The sequence below is a fragment of the Trachemys scripta genome, chromosome 2 (assembly GCF_013100865.1).
Source record: "Trachemys scripta elegans isolate TJP31775 chromosome 2, CAS_Tse_1.0, whole genome shotgun sequence".
Lineage (NCBI taxonomy): Eukaryota > Metazoa > Chordata > Testudines > Emydidae > Trachemys > Trachemys scripta.
Genome location: NC_048299.1, coordinates 245,599,391 through 245,625,634, shown reverse-complemented (window position 1 = coordinate 245,625,634; position 26,244 = coordinate 245,599,391). Strand labels below are relative to the sequence as shown.

General features: G+C 43.1%; 1 protein-coding gene across 2 annotated transcripts in view; it reads left to right on the top strand.

The window, feature by feature from the left end:
- RNF19A (ring finger protein 19A, RBR E3 ubiquitin protein ligase) overlaps window positions 1-26,244 on the top strand; it is a 98,360-nt gene that overhangs the window by 30,851 nt on the left and 41,265 nt on the right. The window contains exon 1 of one of the 2 annotated variants that reach the window (XM_034763381.1): window positions 17,253-17,271. The exons of the other annotated variant lie outside the window; for it this stretch is intronic. The gene's annotated coding sequence lies outside the window, so the exon portion shown is untranslated. Of the gene's footprint in view, window positions 1-17,252; window positions 17,272-26,244 lie in introns of those variants that run through there. 2 annotated transcript variants of the gene reach the window in all.

Below are 26,244 nucleotides of genomic sequence, written 5' to 3'. Positions count from 1 at the left end.
TAAAGTCAAGCACTCAAAAATTAAGGAATGCCACAATTAAGGGTCCATGAAACCATTGTTCTGGCCTCTTTGTGCCATTTGCATTATGTTATATCTTTAACTAGATCAGGGGTCGGCAACCTATGGCATGTGTGCCGAAGGTGGCAAGCGAGCTGGTTTTCAGTGGCACTCACACTGCCCGGGTCCTGGCCACTGGTCCAGGGGGCTCTGCATTTTAATTTAATTTTAAATGAAGCTTCTTAAACACCTTAAACCTTTTTTAAACACCTTTTTAAAAACCTTATTTACTTTACATACAACAATAGTTTAGTTATATATTATAGACTTATAGAAAGAGACCTTCTAAAAACATTAAAATGTATTACTGGCACGCAAAACCTTAAATTAGAGTGAATAAATGAAGACTCGGCACACCACTTCTGAAAGGTTGCCGACCCCTGAACTAGATAATCACATACTATTGTTCCCATAGGATACCTGCCACATTCAGTGCTTGGGATGGTTTTGTAGGGAACGAGGCTGTTGTCTCAAGGACCTGTGCCTCACTTAGTGCAGAAGTTAGAGGGTGTGTAGTGATTGAGGCAGGGGATTATAGGACAAGAAAGGAGGGTTTTGTGGTTATGGCAATGCAGTGCCACCCTGTGGAATTAAATTCTATGCCTGCCTCCTCTATAGAGTTCATGTGTAATGCGGGGCAAGTCACTTAAACCAAGCTTTACCCAGGTGGCCACTGACTGCGTGTTACTCATTTATTGGCCGCCCAATTTAAGATAACCAGGGCCTGATTGCACAAGTGCTGAGCACTCTCAGGCCTGGTCTACACTACGGGTTTAGGTCGACTTTAGCAGCGTTAAACCGAATTAAGCCTGGACACGTCCACACAACGAGGCCCTTTCTTTCGACTTAAAGGGCCCTTTAAACCGGTTTCTTTACACCACCTCCGACGAGGGGATTAGCGATAAAACCGGCCTTTGCGGGTCGGAATTGGGGTAGTGTGGACGGAATTCGATGTTATTGGCCTCCGGGAGCTATCCCACAGTGCTTCATTGTGACCGCTCTGGACAGCGCTCTCAACTCAGATGCACTGACCAGGTAGACAGGAAAAGACCCGCGAAGGTTTGAATTTCATTTCCTGTTTGCCCAGCGTGGAGAGCACAGGTGACCACGCAGAGCTCATCAGCACAGGTAACCGTCATGGAGTCCTCCCAGGATCGCAAAAGAGCTCCAGCATGGACCGAACGGGAGGTACGAGATCTGCTCGCCATATGGGGAGATGAAGCAGTGATAGCTGAACTCCGTAGCAGTAAAAGAAATGGAAAAGTATTAGAAAAGATCTCCAAGGCCATGAAGGACCGAGGCCATAACAGGGACACACAGCAGTGCCGCGTGAAAATTAAGGAGCTACGGCAAGCCTACCACAAAGCCAGAGAAGCAAACGGAAGGTCCGGGGCAGAGCCGCAAACTTGCCGCTACTACGCGGAGCTGCATGCGATCCTAGGGGGTGCAGCCACCACTACCCCAACCGTGTGCTATGACTCTCTCACTGGAGAAACACACAGGGAAGACGGTTCGGGGAACGAGGAAGATGACGATGGAGGTACTGTAGGTAGCTCACAGCAGCAAGGAAGCGGAGAAACCGGTTTCCCCAACAGCCAGGATATGTTTGTGACCCTGGACCTGGAACCAGTAACCCCCGAACTCACCCAAGACCCTCAGGGCACACAGGAGACCTCTGGTGAGTGTAACTTTGTAAATATTTGTAAACATTACAAAAAAAAGCAAGCAAGTCTGTTAACGTGTATGGGGATGGAGCGGAAATCCTCCAGGGACATCTCCAGAAAGCTCTCCTGGTTGAAATGGGGTGATTTTATTAAGGGGGACATTCAGAGGCGCCCGTTCCTGCTCTTCTGACCAGAAATGTTCCCCGCTGTTAACCACGCGGTGGGGGGGAGGGGTGAAGCGATCATCCCAGAGAATCGTGTGTGTGTGTGTGTGTGGGGGGGGGTGGTTTACTTGTGTTTGTGCCGCATGTTAACCGGGAAACCGCAGCCCCCTCCTTTTACATTGAAACCCCATTTTAAATGGACAACCCAATTCATCCTTGATATGGGAAATGCGCTGCTGTTTGCAACCTTTCCCGCATGTTAAGAAGGTTAAAAAAGCCAAAACACTGTGGCCTACGATGGCTGCCTGCAAGCCGAAATATGCGACCTTGTAATGAAAGAGTGTACCCATTGTTCCCTAAAATGTGTCTTTTTTAACCACCTCTCCCTTCTCCTCCACCAGCTGCAAATGTTTCTCCTTCGCAGAGGCTCGTGAACATTAGAAAGAGAAAACGTAAGACGAGGGACGAGATGTTCACGGAGCTGCAGATGTCCTCCCATGCTGATAGAGCACAGCAGAATGCGTGGAGGCAGTCAATGTCGGAGATGAGAAAAGCCCAATATGAACGAGAGGAGAGGTGGCGGGCTGAATCGCGGGAAGAACAGAGCAAGTGGCGGGCTGAAGACGATAGGTGGCGTCAGCTTGCAGACAGACGGCAAGAGGCAATGCTCCGTCTGCTGGAGCATCAAAGTGATATGCTCGAGCGTATGGTTGAGTTGCAGGAAAGGCAGCAGGAGCAGAGACCGCCGCTACAGCCCCTGTGTAACCAACAGCCCTCCTCCCCAAGTTCCATAGCCTCCTCACCCAGACGCCCAAGAACACGGTGGGGGGGCCTCCGTCCACCCAGTCACTCCACCCCAGATGATCGCCAAAGCATCAGAAGGCTGGCCTTCAATAAGAGTTAAAGTTTTAAAATGCAGTGTGTCCTTTTCCATCCCTCCTCCCCCACCCATCCCAGGCTACCTTGGCAATTATCCCCCTACCTCTGTAAGGAACTAATAAAGAATGCATGAATGTGAAAAAACAATGACTTTATTGCCTCTGCAAGCGGGAGGGGAGGGGAGGGTGGGGTGGGGTGGTTGGTTTACAGGGAAGTAGAGTGAACCGGGTGGGGGGGGGGTTGGAGGGTTCATCAAGGAGAAACAAACAGAAGTTTCACACAGTAGCCTGGCCAGTCACAAAACTCGTTTTCAAAGCTTCTCTGATACGCACCGCGCCCTGCTGTGCTCCTCTAACCGCCCTGGTGTCTGGCTGCGCGTAATCAGCAGCCAGGCGAGTTGCCTCAACCTCCCACCCCGCCATAAATGTCTCCCCCTTACTCTCACAGATATTGTGGAGCGCACAGCAAGCAGCAATAACAATGGGGATATTCTTTTCGCTGAGGTCTGAGCGAGTCAGTAAGCTGCGCCAGCGCGCTTTTAAACGTCCAAATGCACATTCCACCACCATTCGGCACTTGCTCAGCCTGTAGTTGAACAGGTCCTGACTCCTGTCCAGGCTGCCTGTGTACGGCTTCATGAGCCATGGCATTAAGGGGTAGGCTGGGTCCCCAAGGATCACGATAGGCATTTCAACATCCCCAATGGTCACTTTCTGGTCCGGGAAGAAAGTCCCTTCCTCCAGCTTTCGAAACAGAGCAGAGTTCCTGAAGACGCGAGCATCATGTACCTTTCCTGGCCATCCCACGTTGATGTTGGTGAAACGTCCCTTGTGATCCACCAGGGCTTGCAGCAGCATTGAAAAGTACCCCTTGCGGTTTACGTAGTCGGTGGCTTGGTGCTCCGGTGACAAGATAGGGATATGGGTTCCGTCTATGGCCCCGCCACAGTTTGGGAATCCCATTTCAGCAAAACCATCCACTATTGACTGCACGTTGCCCAGAGTCACTACCCTTGCTATCACCAGGTCTTTCATTGCCCTGGCAAATTGGATCACAGCAGCCCCCACAGTAGATTTGCCCACTCCAAATTGATTCCCGACTGACCGGTAGCTGTCTGGCGTTGCAAGCTTCCACAGGGCTATCGCCACTCGCTTCTCAACTGTGAGGGCTGCTCTCATCTTGGTATCCTGGCGTTTCAGGGCAGGGGAAAGCAAGTCACAAAGTTCCATGAAAGTGGCCTTACGCATGCGAAAGTTTCGCAGCCACTGGGAATCGTCCCATACCTGCAGCACGATGCGATCCCACCAGTCTGTGCTTGTTTCCCGGGCCCAGAATCGGCGTTCCACGGTATCAACCTGCCCCAGTGACACCATGATTTCCACATTGCTGGGGCCCGTACCTTGTGTGAGGGCTGTGTCCATGTCAATTTCCTCATCACTCTCGTCGCCGCGCTGCAATCGCCTCCTCGCCTGGTCCGGGTTTCGCCTTGGCATGTTCTGGCTCTGCATATACTCCAGGACAATGCGCGTGGTGTTCATAGTGCTCATAATTGCCGCGGTGATCTGAGCGGGCTCCATGATCCCAGTGCTAGCTATGGCGCCTGGTCAGAAAAAAGGCGCGAAAGTAGTATCTGATGGACCAGGAGAAGGAGGGCGGGAGGGAGGGAGGGCCGAGTGACGACATGGCGTACAGGTACAGGAACAGGGAGAAACACAAACAACTGTCACACAGAATGGTCCCCCCAAAGATTAAACTGGAAACCCTGGGCTTAGCAGGCCGTTGATTTCACGGAGGAAGGGGAAGCAAATGAACACAGAACAAATCTATTTTTTACATCTTAAGGTGGCAGCCGACGCTGCAGCATGAGTGACAGCCATACCAATATGACGATGATGGGTACCAATCATAATATGCCATCATCTGCCAAAAGGCAAGGGGCTGCTGCTGTGTAGCAATGCAGCCCCACGTCTGCCAGCCCCACGTCCGCCAGCACCCAGCATCGCCCTCGGCCTCTTCTGGGTGCTTAGCAGACAATATTGGGCAATTGGCAGAAAATAGTATATTATGACTGGTAACCGTCATCATCGAAACAGTAGCATGTCTGCCCAGGTGGCCATGATTGACAGCCATACCAGTACGACGACGACGGGTACCAGTCATAATATACCATCGCCTGCAAGGGGCTGGTGCAATGCAGCACTACGGCTGCCAGCCCCACGGCTATCACTCATGCTACACCGTCTACCGCCAAAAGGCAGTTAGCAGCTGCTGCTGTGTAGCAATGCAGTCCCACGTCTGCCGGCACCCAGAGGACATATGGTGACGGTGAGCTCAGCTGAGCTGAGCGGGCTCCATGCTTGCCGTGGTATGTTGTCTGCACAGGTAACCCAGGTAAAAAGGCGCGAATCTATTGTCTGCCGTTGCTGTGACGAGGGGGGAGGGGCCTGACGACATGTACCCAGAACCGCCCGCGACACTGTTTTGCATCATCCGGGCATTGGGATCTCAACCCAGAATTCAAAGAAAAGGCGCGAACCGCTTCTCGGCTCGAGCTGTGGCGCAAACGTAGTATCTGACGGCCTAGGGGAAGGAGGGAGGGGGGCCGAGTGACGACATGGCGTACAGGCACAGGGAATTAAAATAAAGAACGGTGGCTGTGCATCAGGGAGAGACACAAACAACTGTCACAGACTGGTCCCCCCCCCAAAGATTAAACTGAAAACCCTGGGTTTAGCAGGCCGTTGATTTGACGGAGGGAGGGGGAAGCAAATGAATACAGAGAAAATCTATTTTTTTACATCTTAAGACGACGGTGCAGCGTGACTGATAGCCCTCGGCATCTTTCTGGGTGCTTGGCAGCAAATACGGGGCGGTGTATGACGATGGTCTTCAGGCCTATTGCACGAGCTGCTGCTCAGGGAAGACTCTGCTAACGTGCGATGACCCGACTTGTAATAGGCCGGCTAACAGTCATAATACACCATTTACTGCCAAAAGGCAAGCCCCACGGCTGCCAGCACCCAGATCGCCGATGAAGGCTACCAGTCTACTGCACCGTCTACCGCCAAAAGGCAGTTAGCAGCTGCTGCTGTGTAGCAATGCAGTCCCACGTCTGCCGGCACCAAGAGGACATATGGTGACGGTGAGCTCAGCTGTGCTGAGCGGGCTCCATGTTGTCTGCACAGGTAACCCAGGTAACCCAGGTAAAAAGGCGCGAATCTATTGTCTGCCGTTACTGTGACGGGGGAGGGAGGGGCCTGACGACATGTACCCAGAACCGCCCGCGACACTGTTTTGCATCATCCGGGCATTGGGATCTCAACCCAGAATTCCAAGGGGCGGCGGAGACTGCGGGAACTGTGGGATAGCTGTGGGATAGCTACCCATAGTGCAATGCTCCGGAAGTCGACGCTAGCCTCGTACTGTGGACGCGGTCTGCCGACTAGAGCACCTAGAGCATTTTATTGTGTGGACATACACAATCGGCTGTATACAACCGATTTCAATAAAACCGGCTTCTATAAATTCGAAATAATTTCGTAGTGTAGACATACCCTCAGATGCAGCTGAAGTCAGTGGTAGCTGCTTTGAATCTATAGGGTAATATAAAAATGCTAAGTACTCTGAAAAATCCGGCTCAAGGCATCTCTAGTTGAGCATGCAACACTGGTGGACGCTTAACAATTTTGGCCTTAAGATCACAGTACTTCTATTCCTGATCTGCAAAATAGGGATAATATACTTCCCTTACAGGAATACTGTGGAGATTAATTCGTTAATGTTTGTGAAGCACTTAAATAGTGTGCTGATGAATGCTATAGAAAATGAGTATCATGAGAAAAGTAATAATTCTCTTTTCACTGCAGAGTTTAGATGATGTGTGGTAAAGGCATAAAAGCACACACTGAATGATGAGGAAAAAAGTTACCTATTCAGTGAGCTCCATCCTGTGGACTAAATGAGGCCAGGGTCCTCTGAAAAATACAGTTTGTGATCCTGTAATTAAACATCATCATAATTCTGCTCCCTTGTGCGCTTGCATTAAGGTTTCACAGGAAACTTTAATTGTGGTATTTGCTAAGTTTTCACTGCTTCACTGTGCAACCTTACTGTTCCTTTAGCAGTTTTTTTCTGTATTTGAATATCTCTACTGTACATACAAAATGTGTGTAAATCTGAGATGCAATATTGTATTTAATTGAGAGACATTAAATGGCGCATATATAATAATCTCAAAACAATGAGATGTTATAATTGAACGTATTATGGAAAGTATCTGCTCCCAACATTAAAATTGCCTTTAAATTAAATAAAATAGTACCTGTGCGTGAACACCTAGGGAGTGTCTCTCTGCAGTACCTTACCCATTTAGCAGCTGGTGTTTATTCAAGGGAAAGACACAGTAAGGCTCATTACCTCAGCCATATGTAAGGGGGATGAAAATTGCTTTCTTGGGAGAAAGGATGTAGCATAAGAAATCCTAAGGTAGGCACCCTAGCAGTGGACATGGCTGCAGAGAAGGCTTGAGTTGAACTTTGTTATATTATTAATTTATTTGTTAAAGTCAAACCTAAGAAAGGGGTCTGAGGTTGTATATTTTTAGAGTAGGCGGAGGTAGCTACTTACACAATGAAATTCATGGGTTTTGGAACTGGTGTTGGAAGAGGTGCTCCTCTATCCTCTCTCTGCCATTTGACATCAGACCCCTCCGCCCCCCTTTTTTCCTCTGCCTATTCAGATCATTTGCATGCTATGATATCATTGGTGGAGTGAAATGAGTGAACAAATGAGGTTGCATCAAGGGCTCACATGCCAACAATACCATTTATATATAGACTGGTTCATACTGGTAGGTCTGTGACTTTGGAGGTAGCTTTACCTTTTACCTGCAGCCCTCACCCCCACTTCATCTCTCTTCCCTCTTTCTCCTTGTCCCTTCCCCTTTTCTCCTCCACCTGTCCTAGTTGTTATGCAGCACTGTGACATCAGAGGTAGGCAGATGTAATCTATATCGACTATGTGGGGATTGTATCCACACTGTCAAAGCTATTACATTTTGGGAGTAATCTCACTGGCTAATTCTGATTTAGCCTCTGCCTTATTTTCTGCTGCATTTACTTGAGGAATAGCCACAAATCTAGCTGAAGCTGCTCTTAACTTTAGTGGGGAAGTGGGCTGATCTAAAGTATTCTACTTGTGTTCGTTTAAATCTAAACTAAGTTATGAGTAGAACAGTGGTATTTTTTGTTTGTTAAATTTAACTGCTGATTTGTCTACTATGGTACAATGTCAGCCTGACCCACGGCTATTTAAAAAGCTTCGCTCAGCATACATTATAGCTTGGGCTGAAGCTGTTAGTATTAGCAGACAAAGACTGTTTTAGGATCCAAGACAGAACAGTTCATTATTGGGTAGTAGAATTGTGACATCAGAGTTAACTTGGCAGATCATTATCATGGTAGAGTTATCTTGGCAGATCATTATTTATATTAATACACATACTGTACTTGTATTGACTAAAATACTCTAGGGGTACCTTTTTTCTTAAACTTAAATCCCATTAGTCACGGTCATGGAACAAAGCTCCCTGATGACCATGGGGTGAATCTCTTTATTGGTCTGGCTAAGTAATAGTGGTACTGCTGCTCCATCTATGAAGTATCTTTTGTAATGTTGTCTGTATGTTTGTAACAAACTACTGTTACATTTTGATCCAATTTGAAAGAATTATTCCGTAAATGACATTTTACGTAATGTGCAGCAATTGAACGCCCTTTGATCAGTAGAAGAGTTCTGGGGTAAAAAACATTTTAGGCAACTCATCTGCAAATTATGAATTAACAAGGTGAGGGGACGGGAGGTAAGATAATTTTTCTATCTCTGTATCATCACCCAGCAATGAGCATTTCATAGGCAATAGCAGAACAAAGGGCAGAGAGAAGACTTGAGAAAATAGAGAGGCAGAGCAGCACTGATCAAGCCCATCCTGGGATAGGCTACGAGATATGATATAATGCACTGGTAATTGGCAAGGTTATATAAGCATTAAGCAGTTCTGATGGTATCACATGCATAGTACTCAATAAGAACACGTGGTAGCAAAAAACATTTTATAGTGTGGCTGGTTGAATAATTACAATTTGGTGCATTTTTAGAATATTTTTGAATAAATGATATGACAGTTTTTCCACATTCACAGGTTTTATAGAGCAGAGTGAATAATTTCAGAACTTTTGTAAATTAAGACCCTTAAAGCTAAATAAAATCTCCAGTTGACCATTACGCAAAGTATACTGTTTTAATAAGAACAAACTTGAATTTTGCAGATCATTGTCAAATTCTAAAAACTTAGAATTTCAACAGGAAAGCCACATTACAATTGACAATTTTTAGCATCTTTTATTTTTTAAATTCTGTAACTTTTCCATGTCATTATCTTACACGCTTAATTTCACATGAAATATTGGTTAATTTGAAAATAACTGAAATTAATAAAATTAATGTAATTATTGTGTTCACCATGTTTTCCCTCTGTAATAAGGTGGACCACTGAATTTGGCAAAAGGAAATTTTCTGCTAAACGTTGGAGTTATAGGCCTGGTATAATTCTATTCTATTGCATGTAGGTTCTTGTATAACCCTAATCACTGTAATATTTGAGTGTCTTCTAGTAGTGTATTAAGCAACGTGACTAACATCTGTCACATGTGGTTCATTTTTTCTTTCATCCCCTCCTCAGCAGGGAAATTGTATACAGTCTAGTTTATTTTTTAAATTACCAAAACTTAAATAGGCACATACTGCTATGTGTTTATATTGGGGAAGACAAGGTTAAATAAGTACACCTCTACCTCGATATAGCGCTGTCCTCGGGAGCCAAAAAATCTTACCGCATTATAGGTGAAACCGCGTTATATTGAACTTGCTTTGATCTGCCGGAGTGCGCAGCCCCGCCCCCCGGAGCACTGCTTTACTGCGTTATATCCGAATTCATGTTATATCGGGTCGCGTTATATCGGGGTAGAGGTGTATGTCTTGAATTTAGGAGCAGAATGTGAGGTTTGGCATAGTTCTTGGTTCCTGTGGATGTTTCTTCTGCAGTCTGGGATCAGCCACTGAGAGATCTGTCTCCTGTGCAGATTATCATTAGCTTTGTGGTAGAAAGTTCTGTAGTGCCTGAAGAACAGAGTTGTTGACCACAGTCTCTCTCTTACAGCTTTAGAAAATCTTTTAGATATCCTTGGACCAGGCCATCGAGAGCCTGGAAGATAGGGACTGGGACCTTGAACTTGACTCCCTGTTCTTTGGGAAGCCAGGGATAGAGAGCAGAGAATAATTTTGATGTACTTTCAATAGCCCACGTTGCTGAGGAGATATGCTGCTGCATTCTGAATTAGGTGGAATTACCTAAGGGCTGATGCTTTGTGCCCAACTATATTGCATTGCTATAGTCCAGCTGGGATGTGACAAAGGTAGGGGTGTGTGTGTGTGTGTGTGTGTGTGTGTGTGTGTGTGTGTGTGTGTGTATATATATATATATATGTGTATATATTAAAAAAAAAAAAAAACAAAGGGCAGATCATCACCTACCAGAATGGGATAAGTATCAGAGGGGTAGCCATGTTAGTCTGGATCTGTAAAAAGCGATAGTGTCCCCTGTGGCACCTTATAGACTAACAGACCTATTGGAGCATAAGCTTTTGTGGGTGAGTACCCACTTCATCAGATGCATGCAGGATGGGATAGTCTCCTAGTCCAGTAGAAAGATTACTTGACTTTGTGTCAGAGTTTAGTGTCAGCAAGGAGCACACCTAACCTAAAGACAGATTTGACTCATTGTGGATGTGTACCATCAACCAAAGAAGACTGCACCATGGCTTTGAAGAGTTGCTCTGCTCACCAGTATCACCTCTCTGATGCTTGTATTGAGTATCAAAGCCTGTTCTTTATTCATAAGATGAACATGTCCAAGCAATGGGCCAGCTTGGTGTTAGTGGGATGTGGTAAAGGTTAAATAGAGCGGTGTCTCATCTGCATATGGCTGGCACTTTGGCAACAAGAGCACACTGTTGACTCATATCCAGCTTCTCGTCCACTGTGACCCCTAGGTCCTTTTCTGCAGAACTGCTACCTAGCCATTTGGTCCCTAGTCTGTAGCAGTGCATGGGATTCTTCCGTCCTAAGTGCAGGACTCTGCACTTGTCCTTGTTGAACCTCATCAGGTTTTTTTTGGCCCAATCCTCTAATTTGTCTAGGTCCCTCTGTATCCAATCCCTACCCTCTAGTGTATCTACCACGCCTCCTAGTTTAGTGTCATCTGCAAACTTGCTGAGAGTGCAGTCCACACCATCCTCCAGATCATTAATAAAGATAAACAAAACCGGCCCCAGGACTGACCCTTGGACCCGCTTGAAACCGGCTGCCAACTAGACATGGAGCCATTGATCGCTACCCGTTGAGCCCGATGATCTAGCCAGCTTTCTATCCACCTTACAGTCCATTCATCCAGCCCATACTTCTTTAACTTGGCGGCAAGAATACTGTGGGAGACCGTATCAAAAGCTTTGCTAAAGTCAAGGAATAACACATCCACTGCTTTCCCCTCATCCACAGAGCCAGTTATCTCATCATAGAAGGCAATTAGGTTAGTCAGGCACGACTTCCCCTTGGTGAATCCATGCTGACTGTTCCTGATCACTTTCCTCTCCTCTAAGTGTTTCATAATTGATTCCTTGAGGACCTGCTCTATGATTTTTCCAGGGACTGAGGTGAGGATGACTGGCCTGTAGTTTCCCCGATCCTCCTCCTTCCCTTTTTTTAAAGATGGGCACTACATTAGCCTTTTTCCAGTCATCTGGGACCTCCCCCGATCGCCATGAGTTTTCAAAAATAATGGCTAATGGCTCTGCAATCACATCCGCCAACTCCTTTAGCACCCTCGGATGCAGCGCATCCGGCCCCATGGACTTGTGCACGTCCAGTTTTTCTAAATAGTCCCGAACCACTTCTTTCTCCACAGAGGGCTGGTCACCTCCTCCCCATACTGTGCTGCCCAGTGCAGCAGTCTGGGACCTGACCTTGTTCGTGAAGACAGAGGCAAAAAAAGCATTGAGTACATTAGCTTTTTCCACATCCTCGGTCACTAGGTTGCCTCCCTCATTCAGTAAGGGGCCCACACTTCCCTTGACTTTCTTCTTGTTGCTAACATACCTGAAGAAACCCTTCTTGTTACTCTTAACTCTTCCCTTCAGTGGACGTGAAGAACAACTGATCACTGTCCTTTTTATAGCAGTTCTTAATGTATTTGAAGACTGTTAGCAGGTCTTCTCTCAGTCGTCTTCTTTTTTTCAAGGTTAAACATGCCAGTTGTTTTAACTTTTCCTCATAAGTCAGGTTTTCTAAACCTTTTATCTTTTTTTGTTGCTCGCCTCTGGACTTTCTCCCAATATGTCCCATCTTTCCTAAAGCGTGGAGCCCAGAATTGGATATAGTACACTAGTTGAGGCCTCTCCAGTGCCGAGCAGAGTGGGACAATTACCTCCCATGTCTTACATAGGACACTACAATTAAAACACCCCATAATATTAGCTTTTTTGCAACTGCGTCACATCATTTACTTGTATTAAATTTGTGATCCACTGTAACCCCCAGATCCTTTCCAGCAGTACTACTACCTAGCCAGTTATTTCCCATTCTGTAGTTGTGTATTTTTTTTCCTTTGAGTGAAGTACTTTGCACTTGAATTTCATCTTGTTCATTTCAGACCAATTCTCTAATTTGCCAACGTTTTGAATTCTAATTCTGACCTCCAAAGTGCTTGCCTCCTAACTTGGTGTCATCTGCAGATTTTACAAATATACTCTTCACTCTATTATCCAAGTCATTAATGAAAATATTGGAAGTATCTATGGGGCCCCCAGTAGATTAGCCCTCCAATTTGAAGCAAACCATTGATAACTCTTTGAGTATGGTCTTTCAAGCAGTTGTGCACCTACCTTATAGTAATTTCATCACCACGTTTCCCTTGTTTACTTATGAGAATGTTATGTGGGACTGTGTCAAAAGCCTTTCTGTAATCAAGGTACTTCACAGCTATTGCTTCTCCTGATCCACTAAGCCAGTAACTCTGTGAGAAAAGAAAATTAGATTGGTTTGTAGGGCTGTCAATTAATCACAGTTAACTCACGTGATTAACTCAAAAAAAATAATTGCAGTTTTAATTGCACTGTTAAACAATAAAATACTAATTGAAATTTATTAAATATTCTGGATGTTTTTCTACATTTTCAGATATTGATTTCAGTTACAACACAGAATGCAAAGTGTACAGTGTTCACTTTATATTATTTTATATTACAAATATTTGCACTGAAAATGATAAAGGAAATAGTATTTTTCAATTCACCTCATACAAGTACTGTAGTGAAATCTTTTTATCATGAAAGTGCAACTTACAAATGTAGATTTGTTGTTGTTACATTGTTTTGTTTTTGAGTGCAGTTATGTAAAACTGTAGAGCCTACAAGTCCACTCAGTCCTACTTCTTGTTCAGCCAGTCGCTAAGATAAACAAGTTGTTCAATTTATGGGAGATAATGCTGCCCTCTTCTTATTTACAATCCTACTTGAAAGTGAGAACAGGCGTTTGCATGGCCCTTTTGTAGCCAACATTGCAAGGTATTTATGTGCCAGATATGCTAAGCATTTATATGTCCCTTTATGCATTTAGGATAACTGGTCTATAATTCCCTGTTTCCTCTTTAAATGGGAACAAAGATAGGTACTATGCTTACCCTTCTACAGCCCTCTGAGACCTCACCTGTTTTCCAGGAGCTCTCAAAGATGAGTGCTTCAGCTAGTTCCTTAAGTACCCTAGGATGAATATCAGGCCCTACTGACTTGAACATGTCTAACTTACCTAAATATTCTTTCAACTGTTATCTCCCTGTTTTGGCGCATATTCCTTCCCCCTTGTTGTTAATATTATTGTGTTGAGTATCCATTAACCTTTTTAGTGAAGACCGAAGCAAAAGAGGCACTGAACACCTGAGCCTTTTTAATGTCATGTGGTGTTAGCTCTCCTTCTCTGATAAGTAGAGGAGGGCCTACTCTTTCTTTTTGTCTTTCTCTTGCTCCTAATGTATATAAAGAATCATTTTTTATTGCCTTTTATGTTCCTCACTAGGTGTAATTCATTTTATACCTTTTACCTTTCTGATTTTGTCCCTACATGCTTGTGCATTATTTTTGTACTCCTCAGCAATTGGTCCATGTTTCCTCCAACCTGTCGCAGTGGCGTAGTCGAGCAGGGTAGTGTGCACAGCTTATTGCCCTGAAATGCTAGTGTCGATTTTAAGTGAGTTTTAAGTGTGGTGACTAAAGAACAGACAAAGTGGTTACTGGTTTGTTGTTTTCTGTTTGCTTATTTCGGGCAAGAGAAGAAGGGACAGAAAAGTAGGAAAATGAGTGAAAGTGAAGCTACCAAAAAGTTAGATCTCCACAAGTTGCAAGTAGAAGAAAATGAGAGGATGCATAAGGGACAGATGGAATTGATACAGATGGGAATTGAAGCAGAAGCAGCCAGGGAGAAGTTAACTCATGAAAGAGCCATGGAACTGAGACAGCTAGAGGCTGGGGATGGAGAATGGAGAAAGCTGGAATCTGACAAAGAAATGGAGGCACAAGCAGCCAGACAAAAAGCAGACCACAAGAAGGCCACGGAGAGCCAGAGGCTAGTCTTTGAGGAGAAGGAAAAAGAGGAGAAAAATTAACTGGCTGTAATGGAGTGGAGGAGACAGAACCCCCAACCAGGTGAAACCCACAAGTGGGAGCAGTTGTGCCCACCATATAGCGAATCTGGTGACATTGCTGAATATTTCATAACCTTTGAGAGACTGCGTATGCTCCATGCGACTCCTGAGGATCAAAAGATGAACGGTTGCTGTCAGATTTGTTTTTAGGAGAAGAAGGTATAAATATGGGGACACAGAAAATTTCTTCATCTCTTTGCCCTGTAAGAGTTCAAACTGAAGGGAGAAGATCCCTCAGGATTATCCTTGGGGTTGCCTTGAAATACTTTTTTAATTGACAAATCGCTACAGCTCACACTCTTAGCATTTAGATTGCAACTCACTTGTGTTATATGATTGCTTGTTTTAACCTGTAACCAACCTATTTCTTTTTCCTAGTTAATGAACCTTTAGTTAGTTTTACAGAATTGGCCATAGGCGTTGTCTTTGGTGTGAGACCCCAGATCAATTGGTATCCTAGATAAGTGACTGATCTCTTGGGACTGGAAGCAACCTGAATTTATTTGTGTGTGTATGTAAGTGACTATTTATCACTATGGAGAGCCTAGGGGGGCTTTCTGTGACTCCACGGTAAGACTGTTAGTGATTCAGGAGTTTGCATTTGTTACTGGGTTGGTGAAATCTAATTATAGAACTTACCACCAGTTTGGTGTGTCCGCTCCGTTTTTGACAGTCTGGCCTGAGGTAGGCACTCCTGGTAGTAAGCCACTCCAGACAGCGTGGCACCCTCCACTCCTCTTAAAGTCTCTTCTTCCCTTATTCTAAAGTGGATGGGAAAGGAGTTGCGTCCCCTGTCTGGTACCAGAAGCCTCAACTATCTACTGGTTGCTGCAGATCAGGACTTTATTTTTTTGCATGTGTGCCAGAAAGCCTTAGCTATCCTCTAACTAACGACCAGTACCTTTATCTTCCCACCAACTTCGGGGGGGGGGGGTGTTATTTCAGTACAAAATCTATACACATTGAACATAAGAAACAGTGTATAATAAGATTACTATAATAAAATATGAGGATATTGTATTGGCTGTAAAGAGGGAGGGTTGGGGGACATCACATAATTCTGAGGCCCTGGCACTGTAGGATGCTTCAGCTGTAATATGGTGCCTAGGCATGACAAATGCTAATCTTTGTTGTAAAATACTAGAGAATTCAGTAACTGATTGTCTCTCTTTGGTCAGACATTACTACAGATGTGAAGTCAGGAAGGAATTTACTACTTATAGTTTTGTAATGCCAGAAGTTCCATTTATTTCAGTTCAAGATGTTAAGAAAAGTTCTGATATTTCTATGGTGAAGCATTTCTATTTCTAGGGACATTCTAAATGTGATAGAGATGTTTTTTCCCCCCACTTATTAGGTGAATGAAGTTGTGGGGGACTAAATTCTGATTTATTTGCTAAATTGCAGTCAACCTGTGTATAAATATAGTACTTCATGGTATTTTTTTTACTATTAAGAATAAAATGCAGATGAACAAAGTTCACAGGCAAACTCGAAAGCAGTTTAAAAAGCAAAAAGAATGGAGTGTCAGCTTTAATTTAATTAAAATGAAAAATAAGCTTCATACTGACTGAAAACCTCTGCCAGATCTATCATTTTGTTCTGCTTATTTGGGCCTTTGTCAAGACTGGATTAATGAAGTAGTTAAACTTTCGGTCCTTTTTATAGGTAACTCTAATTCCTTACATTCAGGATTTCCTAATGCCCTAAGAATCTTCTCAGAAAAGACAGGTTATATTTGAATTCCTTAGCACCATCTTCCACATGGTCTGCACTTAGAGTTAATTAGGGTTTTAAATGCTGACTTTGCTGTAAATCCTGCTTTGGCGTTCTATCTTGGCCTACAAGCAGGTCAAACAAGAAAGAGATTCTTTGATGCAAGCTGGCTTCCTTTTCAACTAAGGAGGAAGATCAGTTTGTGTTTCATTTTAATGAAAGTATTGCTACAGTTGGATTTGTATTCTAGTCGTGCAGTTTCATGGGATGGTTCTCTTTTATCACTCTTAACCCCTTAGGTTGGTAGCATTTTCCAGACAGCCAACTAATTTAAACGAGTTAGGACACTCTGTAAGTACACCTCTACCCCGATATAACGCTGTCCTCGGGAGCCAAAAAATCTTACCGCGTTATAGGTGAAACCGCGTTATATTGAACTTGCTTTGATCCGCTGGAGTGCTCCCCCCGAGCACTGCTTTACTGCGTTATATCTGAATTTGTGTTATATCGGGTCACGTTATATCGGGATAGAGGTGTAGTATACCTCCACAGAATCCAGAGGTGAGAACACTTGTCCATAGTCACAGAAGGATCAAATATAATATGTTTATGTAATCTATGCTCGTGATGTTTTGGAGTTTAATGGAGGAAAAATTCAAATTGTGCATAAGAGCTTAATTTGGAGCTGTGCAGTACTGCACAGATCTGTACATTTTCGGTTGTTTGGGTTTACATGTGCCTATACTAAATGATACCTGGCTGATCCCTTTTTGACTTTGCTATGTGACAGTGTTTATCTGTTTACAGTAGTGCTCAAGACAGGCTACATGCTCTTTCTAAACAGGGATCTGGACCACTGATCTTGCTAAGATCACTTTATTCAGTGGGACTGATGGATTCCTTCAACGGGGGGGATCCTTGCTTTCTGGCAGCTCCTCTGGCACAAGGAATGAGTTGAAGCTGGATGGAGGAAGTGGAAGGGGTAAGAGCTCATGTGCAGTTCCCTCTGCCAGTTCCCATTTGGTGGTGTGATCCTTATTAGTTTATTGCACCAGTCACCCTGCGAGAGGCATAATGTAGCTAACCTTTGCCTCCCTCAGCTGCATTGAAGGTGAGTTTGGTGCATCTGACGTTTGTGGCCAGAGAATATATAATCTCTGACCTGAAGCCCTTACTGGTTGAATCCAACAGAAAGGCAGACTAACAGAGGAAGTGAATACAGTATGCCTTTTTTGGTAAAATGTGTAAATCTGCAAGTCTCTAGCCTATCTGTAATTACTGTGACAAAGTTCCTCCTCTATCTTGGTGGGTCCTGCGCTTATTGGCAGATTTTCTTGCCTCAGAGATTCACCATGTGGGTTGGGGAACAGCCCAGAGACCTTCCCCTCTGAAAGAACCCACAGTCCAGGTCAATTGGGAGGTTTGGGGGGAACCTGGGCCCGCCCTCTACTCTGGGTTCCAGCCCAGGGCCCTGTGGACTGCAGCTGTCTATAGTGCCTCCTGTAATAGCTGCATGACCGCTACAACTCCCTGGGCTACTTCCCCATGGCCTCCTCCAAACACCTTCCTTATTCTCACCACAGGAACTTCCTCCTGGTGTCTGATAACGCTTGTGCTCCTCAGTCCTCCAGCAGCACACCCTCTCAGCTCCTTGCGCCTCTTGCTCCCAGCTCCTCTCACACGCACCACAAACTGAAGTGAGCTCCTTTTAAAACCCAGGTGCCCTGATTAGCCTGCCTTAATTGATTCTAGTAGCTTCTTCTTAATTGGCTCCAGGTGTTCTAATTAGCCTGCCTGACTTAACTGGTTCTAGTAGGTTCCTGATTACTCTAGTACAGCCCCTGCTCTGGTCACTCAGGGAACAGAAAACTACTCATCCAGTGACCAGTATATTTGCCCTTTACTAGACTCCTGTACCCCACTGGTCTGGGTCTATCACTAAAAACAAAACAAAAAAATCTAGGTAAAGTCGTCATGTCATAAGTGGGTCTTCATGGGGGATTTGAAAGTAGAGCGCATAATCCCTTCACAGATCATCTGTGTGCAAGCATTCTGCAAATAGGGGGCAGGATAGAAGAAGTTGGAGAGAGGGCTGTGAGAGAACTTGAAGAATGGGCCAATTAAGGTGACGGGAGGACAGGAGGTGATACAAAGTGATAAGGATGGCTATGTATGGAGGGAACATTTATGTAGAAAACTTGAAGACAAGGGCAAGAAGCTTGAATTTGGTGCCTTAGGAAAAGGAGCAGTGCAGGGTATGGTATGGTTATCAACAGGCTGGAAAGGTGATCTTGGCAGCACATTTTGTGTGGACGGGAGTGGGCAATGTGGGAGTTGGGAAGCTCATAGAGGAGGAGATGACAGTAAATAAACAGGAGATGAGGGCCTGAAAAAGAGTTGCACCCTTTTCTGTCCATTCCTAAGGCTGAATCTTGTAAACGTTATGGAAGAAACAGTGGTAGGATTTGGATATGGCCTGTATATGTGGGTCAAGAGAAGGAAAATTGCAACTGCCTTTACCCTCACTGGCCACTTTCCCAACTTCTAGTCTGCCCGTATGTGATGTCAGAATAAGTTCTTTATTTGTAAAGTGCCCATCAGCAATTATCCCCAGCTAAATCTTCACATCCAACAGCAGTCAGGCTAAATCTAAACACATTTTCTTGGCATAGTACAGAAAATAGAGAGCTGAGCAAGGAATAAAGTTGGTTAGAAAACATAACGTTTGTATGTTAAGAGGTTCTTTGCAGGCCAATATAAAACATAGGTCCTACTCCAAAGAACTTGTAATTTAAATTCAGAATAACATAGCTGATGAGTGATAAATGTAGATGGACAGGTCAAGAGAGTATTACAGCGTTATAATGTCTTATGTTTCTGTTGATTTGTGATGTATGTTTTTGTTTGCTTTTGTGTTTTGGTTAATATTTATTGTTTAATTTTAGCAGGTCACTATTTATTTAAAAAGCTTTAAGATAGCCGCAAATATTAGAGGATTTTGTTTAAGTAAATGGAACCCTTTGCATAACAATAAATCCTCTTCGTGGCTCCTAGATGATGATAGGTGGGATTAAGTTAGTGGGAGTTAGGTGCTTAACTATTATATATAGGTATGTGTACAAGGCTAAGAAAATTACTTTCTTCAAACTTTAAATAAGTTAGTAGTTTAAAAAAAATAGGCTTAGTGTGTATGAACTTATTAAAAGTGGTCAGTCTTAATTATATTATTCTTATTTCCATACAGAAGATTTCAGTTTTTGGTTTTGGGTGGGGTTTTTTTTTTTTTAATCTTTTAAGCTGGCAGATTCTACAAGGCTTTTCCAGTCCTCCTACACAGTAAGGATAGTAACTGAGATGATGGGAGGATTCAGGGGAGAAATGGAGATTGTCAATGTCAAAATAAACCTTAAATTCCTTGATGGTATCCAAACATGTTATACGTAGTCCCTTTAACAGGAGCCACTTCTGAAAATTGGGTCATTTATTTAGGAGCCTAAATACAAATAAGAGCTTAACTCTATACTCCTCTTTGTAAAAGTTTTGGTGCCTGTGTGTGTAAATAACCAAGAGACTTTTATAAATTTAGACAAAAATTAAACTAAAACAATATTGTCCTTCTTATGCAGAGATTAGAATGGTACCAAATACTACAGTAAGAATTTCACATCCTGCTTATGATAGTGGTCGGTTAGGGTTTATCCATAGATTTTTTAGATTACTAAGAGAAATACTGTGAAACTAAAAAAAAGGAAAATTTAGGGTGAATATCAGATACAAATTTGTGCAACAGCGAGATCCTGTTTTAAACGTGGGACTGCAACACGTGAGACATCTTAAATCAAGAGTAGGCAGAGCTCCTAATTACATGCAAAATCCCTGTATTTGCAGGGTGAATTGACTGGTTACATTTTAAAAAAGCCTTTTTCAATCTCTTTTCTATAATTAATAAATGTTTTTGTGTTTAATTTCAAGTCTATTTTCCTGCTAAAGAATCTTAATAAATTTTAGTTATAATAGTCTCAATAAAATCCAACATTGCTGTATAAATTCTCTATTTTCAAATTCAAGCTAGGGGAGTCAAATAATTATTTTTATCACATTTGCATTAACCTTAGGAACATTAAATGGAAAATACATCCTGATAATGAGTTGCACCTAATTCTAGATCTTATCTAAAAAATTGATTTGAATAGAGACCAAAAACTACCTTAATCACAAATGTGTGTTTAGTAGACAGGTATTGTCTTTACTGTCACTGTTGCAGCGTCAGCAGTGAAAGTACATACTTGTCCCAGAGTACTGCTGATACCATTGGTACTGGTGCATGCACACTCTTTTCAGCATGACATACTGCTATGTAAGTTGAAGTCTGTCTAAACAAAACAAATATTAATTTCTGTTCTATTCAAAAGACTGGAAATGATGTCAAGTGGAAAGGGTCAAAAGTGAGTAGGGTAGAAAAGCATGTAAATGGCTTTGAAGAGACTGTTACAAAGAAAGAAAACAGTTAAATTAAAACAATATGGTGTCCTTTTTAAAAAAAAAAAAAAGGAAAAGTAAGAATTATATTCAATCTTTGCCTAGGTTTAAATAGATTTAATCATATTTAACCAAAATTGTTTTGGCTCTATAGTTTGTTTCCCTGAGGAAAAAACTAAACATCACCACTTATGAGGAGCATGAGGAATGCTTCTTATGCATTTATTTAATTGTAAACAATCTCCCAAATGTTACAGTAGAAACCTGAGGACTAAGCTCTAGTCTTGGCAAGTAAATCTTTTTTTAGATAATCTTCAAGATGTTCTTCCAGTAGAAGAATATACCCATTTTGCTTTCTTTCCATATATTTTCCACATATCGTACCATTTTTCTCATTAATCTGGGAGAAAGCCAGTAGAGGTAGTCAGATGATGATAATGATAACACTCTTTCCATTCCATTAGAAACGCATGAGAATGTTAAACAGCAGCAACTGATGTTAGACATTTTTAAATCAGCAGGTCCAGGTAACTTGCATCCAAGAGTTTTAAAAGAGCTGGATAAGGAGCTCACTGGACCAATAATATTGATTCCTCCCCTCCCCCCAGTAAATCAGGGAGCACTGGGAAAGTTGCAGAAAACTGGAAGAAAGATAATGTTGTACCAATATTTAAAAAGGATAAATGGATGATCTGAGTAATTCTGACATCAATCCACCGGCAGGACAGTGGAGCAGCTGATCTGGGACTTGATTAATAAAGAATGAAATGAAGATAACATAATCAGTGTCGATATGGATGTATGGAAACCAGATCCTGTCAAACTAGCTATTTTTTTTATTAGATTACAAGTTTGATTGTAAAGGTAATAATAGTGTTGATCTTAGACTTAGATTTCTGTAAGGCATTTGACTTGGTATAGCACAACAGTTTGATTAAAAACTACGATGATACAAAATCAACACGGTACTTGTTACATTGATTAAAAACTAGCTAACTGTTTAGTCTCATTGAGCAGGTGTGTTTCTAGTGAGGTCTTGCAGTGATCGATTCTTGGCCTTATGCTATGTGTCTCTCCTTTTATTTATTTATTTATTTATTTATTTATTTATGGTTTTGGGGGTTTTTGGTTTTTAAATGACCTGGAAGAAAACAAAATCATCACTGATAAAGTTTGGAGTTTGCAGATAACACAAATATTGGGGAGTGGTAAATAATGAAGAGGGCAGATTACTGATACGTAATGATCTTCGAATTAGTTGGTAGACTGGCTGCAGGCAAACAATGTGTGTTTGTATACAGCTAAATGTAAATGTATACATCTAGCAACAAAACAACGTAGTTCAAACTTACTGTTACTGGGGGACTGTTTTCTGGGAAGCAGTGTCTCTGAAAAAGATTTGGGAGGCTGTGGTTGGATAATCAGCTGAATATGAGCTCCCAAGTATGACGCTGTAGACAAAAGGCCCAATATGATCCTTGGATGCATATACAAGGGAATCAGAAGTAGGAGTAGTGAGGTTATTTACCTCTGTACTGGGCACCGATGTGACTGCTGCTGGAATACTATGTTCAGTTCTGATGTCAACATTTCAAGGATACTGGAAAAATTGGAGAGGGTCCAGAGGAGAGCCATAAGCATGACTAAAGGGTTAGAAAATATGCCTCATAGCAATTGATTCAAGGAGCTCAGTCTTTCTTGTAACAAAGAGAAAGTTAAGGAGTGACTTGATAACATGTCTAAAAGTACCTTTTCGGGGAACCAAATTTTGATAATGACCTCTTCAGTCTAGCAGACAATGGTATAATAAGATCCAGTGGCTGTAAACTGAAGCTAGACAAGTTTGAACTGTAAATAAGGCATATGTTTAACAGTGAGGATATTTAACTGTGTCAATTTCACTCAGCAGTAGCAGAGGCTTCCAGAGTCCCGGGCAGCCCCACCGTGTGTCTTGCTTTGGGCTGAGGAAGCAGGGTTTCCAGGTTCCCAGGCCAGCTGGCTCCCCAGGCTTAAGCTGGGATTCTTATGGTTTCCAGACTGCCTGCTGCAAAGTCAGGTCTGCCACGCTTCGTCTCTGTGGCAGGGAGCTTGGAAGCCTGGAGACTCCTGGTTCAAGCTGGAGCCTGCAGCCAGAGCCCTGTTTAAAGCCAGGGTTTCCAGGCCTTCAGCTCCACTGCCAGGAGACTGGAAGCCCTGGGGTCCCTGACCCTGGGATAGTCTGCATGGCAGGACTGTCCCAAAGCCACAGATCCTGGAAGCTCAGGATATCTAGCAAGCCAACCAGGTGTGATGCCCAGCAACCAGAGAGGTTTCTGATGGTTACCTGTGGTTTGGCAACAGTTCTTCTGTGAAACATTTTGGATTTTATGAAGCTGCACTTTCTCCAACAAAACTGGTTTGTCAGAAAAATTCCTGACCAGCTCCAGTCATGACTTATGTACTCTCAGGATTTTAAAACTTTTTATAACTGCAAACTTTTAAACAAACTCTAGAAATTCTCCTTTGAGTGATTGCGTATATCCATTACACTAAGTGTGTATGCACATCCTATGTACCAGAACCTGAGAGTTTTCCTTAGAGGTACCTGTAGGAGTGACTATGTCTGTGCTCTGGCATCCCTCATGCTTCAAGCCAGGGTATAAAGGGTGGAGCAATCCCACCCATTCTTCGGTTTCTTTTTACCGTTTGCGGTCGTGGCTGGAGTGTGCTCTCCGCTCGTTCCTTCTGCGAATGTGCCATTATGGTTAATTTTTGTGTGTGTTAGTTATACACATTTTGGGCTCTTTGACTCTCTTTTCTTTTTTTCTTTTATATCCATTCTTCACTGTCAGTAATCCGTGGACTCTGGGCCCTCACTGGTACTTGAAGAATCTGTGAAGGTCTCCTGGTTTCATCCACCACACCAATCGATTATTTACATGTCTTCTTTCCAAAGCCACATGCTCATAAAGATATGCAATTATTGTCACCTCAAGAGAAGACATGATTGTAGGGAAAGCACTCCTCCTTCTAATAAGACTTCTAGCCCCACCTCCTCTGGAAGCTGCTTGGAGTCACTTGGGTAATGGACATATGCAATCGCTTGAAGAAAAATAGGTTACTCACCTTTTGTAACTGTTCTTCCTGATGTATTGCAGGTTTCCATTACAATCCACCCTCCTTTCCCAACACACTGGAGTCTTTCATCTAAGAGACTGGTATGAAGAAAAGAGAGGCAGTGTGGCTCTGCCCTTTATACTCGGGGCTTGGAGTATGAAGGACACCAGGGTGAAGGCACGGCGGCCCCTGTAGCTACTGCTAGGAAAAACTCTCTGGCATCAGTGCCTGAGATATGCACATTTCCCCTAGTGTAATGGACATATGCAACACACTTTGGAGAAGAGCTACAAGAGAGGAGTAACTTTTTTTTTTTTCTTTCAGATTTGCTCCCACTAACAAGGGTAATAGGGCCTGTTAAATTAGTGCTGTCTAAAGATGCTTGACCTCACATGCTTTCACCGATTCAGAATTTTTAGCTTTCTTGCTTGGCAAGGTGCACTAGTGAAGCATAGTGCTTTCCATAGGGTGATTTGTTACGTCATTGTTTTGTAATACTGTTTCATGTCTTTGTTTTGTAATACTGTTTCAAGAAAGCTCTAAAAGGGTCCTGTTTTCAATAGGAAATTTTGCAACATAAGGCTGTGTGTGTGTGTGTGTGTGTGTGTGTGTGTGTGTGTGTGTGTGTGTGAAATGTATCTCAAACACATATTGATAGACCCTCTGTGGATCAGTGCCAAGCGTGAGATGCTCTGTGGTGGTTGACATTGTTAGCATAGATTCATAGATTCTAGGACTGGAAGGGACCTCGAGAGGTCATCGAGTCCAGTCCCCTGCCCGCATGGCAGGACCAAATACTGACTAGACCATCCCTGATAGACATTTATCTAACCTACTCTTAAATATCTCCAGAGATGGAGATTCCACAACATCCCTAGGCAATTTATTCCAGTGTTTAACCACCCTGACAGTTAGGAACTTTTTCCTAATGTCCAACCTAGACCTCCCTTGCTGCAGTTTAAACCCATTGCTTCTTGCTCTATCCTTAGAGGCTAAGGTGAACAAGTTTTCTCCCTCCTCCTTATGACAACCTTTTATATACCTGAAAACTGCTATCATGTCCCCTCTCAGTCTTCTCTTTTCCAAACTAAACAAACCCAATTCTTTCAGCCTTCCTTCATAGGTCATGTTCTCAAGACCTTTAATCATTCTTGTTGCTCTTCTCTGGACCCTCTCCAATTTCTCCACATCTTTTTTGAAATGCGGTGCCCAGAACTGGACACAATACTCCAGCTGAGGCCTAACCAGAGCAGAGTAGAGCAGAAGAATGACTTCTCGTGTCTTGCTCACAACACACCTGTTAATACATCCCAGAATCGTGTTTGCTTTTTTTGCAACAGCATCACACTGTTGACTCATATTTAGCTTGTGCTCCACTATAACCCTTAGATCCCTTTCTGCCGTACTCCTTCCTAGACAGTCTCTTCCTATTCTGTATGTGTGAAACTGATTTTTTCTTCCTAAGTGGAGCACTTTGCATTTGTCTTTGTTAAACTTCATCCTGTTTAACTCAGACCATTTTTCCAATTTGTCCAGATCATTTTGAATTATGATCCTGTCCTCCAAAGCAGTTGCAATCCCTCCCAGTTTGGTATCATCCGCAAACTTTAATAAGCCTACTTTCTATGCCAATATCTAAGTCATTAATGAAGATATTGAACAGAGCCGGTCCCAAAACAGACCCCTGCGGTACCCCGCTCGTTATGCCTTTCCAGCAGGATTGGGAACCATTAATAACAACTCTCTTAGTACGGTTATCCAGCCAGTTATGCACCCACCTTATAGTAGCCCCATCTAAATTGTATTTGCCTAGTTTATCGATAAGAATATCATGTGAGACCGTATCAAATGCCTTACTAAAGTCTAGGTATACCACATCCACAGCTTCACCCTTATCCACAAGGCTCGTTATCCTATCAAAGAAAGCTATCAGATTGGTTTGACATGATTTGTTCTTCACAAATCTATGCTGGCTGTTCCCTATCACCTTACCACCTTCCAAGTGTTTGCAGATGATTTCCTTAATTACTTGCTCCATTATCTTCCCTGGCACAGAAGTTAAACTAACTGGTCTGTAGTTTCCTGGGTTATTTTTATTTCCCTTTTTATAGATGGGCACTATATTTGCCATTTTCCAGTCTTCTGGAATCTCTCCCGTCTCCCATGATTTTCCAAAGATAATAGCTAGAGGCTCAGATACCTCCTCTATTAGCTCCTTGAGTATTCTAGGCTGCATTTCATCAGGCCCTGGTGACTTGCAGGCATCTAACTTTTCTAAGTGATTTTTAACTTGTTCTTTTTTTATTTTATCTGCTAAACCTATCCCCTTCCCATTAGCATTCACTATGTTAGGCATTCCTTCAGACTTCTCGGTGAAGAC